Genomic DNA, 3,715 nt, shown 5'->3' on the forward strand with positions numbered 1-3,715 from the left:
TTCTTAGTGTGGGGATCACAAAAGTGAAGGTTTTGGCAGGTGGAGTGGGGGTCGCTCCAGTGGGAGTGATGTTGGCTGAGTGAGCTGGATGGATGAGTGTACTGAGCTCAACATGATTAATCCAGTGATGAAGAACAGTTGAAGGCAGGAGAGCAGACAGGTGATGAAATGTGAGTCTGTGAACATGAAGCAGCGTGAGCATGACCTGCGTACAGGTCGGTATGCAAACTGCTGATAATGTGACTGGTGGATCTGAGAAGCTCCTGAGAGCACAAGGAGAACAAGGAAAGGTAAACACAGCACGAGACGTAAAGGCAGCCTGTTACTAACATGTTTTGAGCAGACGGACCAGCAAAGAAGAGATGCTGATGCTGGTCTTAAACACTGCCGCTTGTCCTGGATCACAATCAGGTGAGCATGGCAGGTGTGCTGACGAGGGCTCCGCCCAGAGGTGGAAGCACAGAGACATCATGGAAAAACACAGCCAGCTCCCCCTGACCATGACACTTTTAATGTCCATTTATAGAAAGTCATTTCTTGAACTGCTGGTTCAGTGTTTTATTTATAAATACCTGCTCCAAAACCACGGAGGTCAGGCAGAGAGACACTCTGAAAATGAAGGACAAAAACATTATTATCCATCCTGAACTTGTTTTGTCATCTGAGTTCAGGAAGTTGTTCTCAGGTCACCGTTACCTTGAACCTCAGTGTAGAACAAACAGAAACTTCAGATCCTTCATTCCCTCAGCTGTTAGATTCCTGAACGCTGACAGGAGTCGTTTAGATGAATGTTTCTGTGATTCTTCATTTTCAGACATTTACCCTTCATATTCTGTTTATTTATTTCGAACATTTTTGTTCATTTTGATGCATTTATTTACTTTTTCCTTGACCTCATTGCTTGTTTATCTCTGCCTTGACGTGCAACAGTGCTCGTGATTATTGTTTAAAGACTGTAGGCTGTGTGAGTTTGACTGTGTGAGCAGGTAGTGTGGGAAAGCTGCAAACAAACTTTGGAATTAATAAAATTATCTGAACTGTGAATCTAATTTTAAAAATGCAATTTATAAAAGCATGTTGCACTGTTTCTTTTTTATTTTTATAACATTATGCAAACAGTGAATGATTTTGTTGAGTTTGTTTGTCTCAGAGTCAGAGAGCCGTGTCTCTCTACAGTCAGAGGTTTTTGTACGGCGCCTCAATGAGTTTGTATCACTGTGGTACACGTTCGGTGGAGGAACCAGACTGGATGTTAACTGTAAGTACATTTCACTCATTTATGAAGCTCAAACTTGTATCATTAAGGTTCATTTCATTTCCTTCTACATAAATACTTCATGTTTCTCATAAATATAAAATCTAATATCAGTGTAAATTTTGAATTCAGACTAAAATCGTCTTGTGTATTTATTTTCACTGGAAATTAAACTTTCAAAAGTTTTTTTTTTCTTGAAGAAAAGTAGAAAACGTTTATATATTTTACATTCTCATAAAAGTTTTGTCTTCAACCTTTTGCTGCAAACTAAAATTAATAGTTCTTAAAGATTTAACATTATTAACGACACATTAACAGTTTGCTGTCTGAGATTTGATGATTTTATGAATTTTAATGTGTGAGTAAGTACAGTTATCTTTATTGTTCCCTAATAGAGCAAAAAAAGGTCTATGCTTTTTTCTGTTTTACATACAATTGTTTATGACAAGTTTATGAGAAAAATCTGACATGTTAATTTCTGTTTGTTTTCTAATTATAAAACTAATAAATAATACAAACATAACGCACATGAGTACATCAGAAGTCAAAGAAACGCTTTAATATTTTTATCTTTGGTACTGAAACTCGTCTGTTGCCATGGTTCAGCAGTGAAGCCTGTCTGTTACCATGGTTACCAATCTCAGATAGAGAAGTGAAACAGCTGGAGAGCAGTTTCAACTCCCAGTTTCTCTAACATCTCTCTCTCTCTCTCTGCAGTGGGCCGAGTCCCCCCCTCCCTGACCGTGCTGGCGCCCTCTAGTGAGGAGCTGCAGCAGGGGAAGGCTACAGTCATATGTGTGGCCAACAAGGGCTTCCCCTCAGACTGGAGGCTGTCCTGGAAGGTGGATGGAAGAAGCAGCATCAGCTGGGAGGAGAGCAGGAGCCCCGGGGCGCTGCAGAATGACGGCCACTACAGCTGGAGCAGCACCCTGAGGCTCCCTGCAGACCAGTGGGAGAAGGTGGGCTCTGTGACCTGTGAGGCCACCCAGGGCTCCCACACTCCACTCTCAGAGACTCTGATGACAGACCAGTGTTCCCAGTCCTGAGCTGACTCACTGGGACTCTGATACTGGCTTTAGTCTGCAGCTTCTCTCAGTCTGCTCCCTCTGTGTCTGTATTGCTTTGATAGTTTTCATGTTTTCATGCTTGTGGCACTGTTGATGGTTTTAATACTTCAAATAAAAACTGAGGTCTTCAAATAGTGGTTTTCATGTGTTTCCATTCAGCTGCTCTTCTGTCTGATAATCATCCTTCAGCTTCAGCAGTGATGCTTCCATACACTGAAAATCTCTGCTTCAGTAACTTTGACTGAGAGAATCACATGTGCTGTATCACATCAGACTGTAAATGTAAAAAAAATGAAAACAACTAAAAAAAAGAAAACAAAAGCTATAAGTAAAATAGAATCACAGCCAACAGCTGCTCCCTGTTATAAATAGTTTTAAGGTCTTTTGCAGCTGCATTATTTTCCATCATGTTGGATTTTGTGATGATCTTTGCTGTTGGGTGTAGAAGAAGTAGAAATCATGGTGACAGATTATTGTAACCTGCATGTGACCCGTGATGAGACCCGTCCTGGTTTTCTTCAAAGTCAGAATTGATAAAATAACCCAAAGAAAAACTAAACTTTCTTTATCAACATAGGAGACACTAAAAATGTCTCTTTCAGAACATCAGTGCAGGTTAAAAAGTGTAAATGTCAGAATAATTTATGTCACAAAGATGAAGTTAAAGACTTGATGAACTAAACTTTAAATCTTCAGATCAAATCATGTGAAATATTTCTGTGACCAAGAATGTAGCTGAGCAATCTGCATACATACATATATCAGTACTGCAGTTTACTAAAATATTCTCATTTAATAACTACTTCCCAGTTTGAATATTTACAGGAGAGTTTCTTCATCACAGATCTGACTCACAGTATCAACTGTTTTGTGTTTCACATGTTCTTCTGTGCGAGCTCGTCAGGATGGACACAAGTCTGATGTTTTGAGTCAAACCCACATTAACATTTAGGGTTAGACTGTGTGTGTGTGTGTGTGTGTGTGTGTGTGTGTGTGTGTGTGTGTGTGTGTGTGTGTGTGTGTCCTCAGTGAACTGTATCAGTCTCTGCAGTATCTTCCAGCTGCAGCAGTCACTTCAGTTTCTGTTCAGTCTGACTGAGGGAGGTTTTTGTACGACTGTTTTTCTCTGTGTGAACACATGCTGACTGTTGATGCTGTGATAACTCTGACAGTAATAAACTGCTGCATCTTCAGCCTGGACTCCACTGATGGTCAGAGTGAAGTCAGAGTTTGATCCACTGCCTGTAAAGCGAGCTGGAATCCCTGATACTCGAGTGCTAGCACGATAAATGAGCAGTTTAGGAACTCCTCCATCTTTCTGTTGGTACCAGGCTAAATAGCTAGAGAGAAAAACATCCTGACTGGTCGTACACTTGATGCTCACAGTTTCTCC

The 3,715-nt window shown here is 40.6% G+C and overlaps 1 gene segment (V, D, J or C); it reads left to right on the forward strand.

Moving 5' to 3' along the window:
- Positions 1-960: 960 nt before the first annotated feature.
- LOC309699547 (Ig kappa-b4 chain C region-like) lies at positions 961-2,454 on the forward strand. The segment is given in 2 exons: positions 961-1,258; positions 1,973-2,454.
- The last annotated feature ends 1,261 nt before the right edge of the window (positions 2,455-3,715 follow it).

This window comes from Aulonocara stuartgranti, assembly GCF_965226115.1.
Source record: "Aulonocara stuartgranti genome assembly, chromosome: 22".
NCBI lineage: Eukaryota > Metazoa > Chordata > Actinopteri > Cichliformes > Cichlidae > Aulonocara > Aulonocara stuartgranti.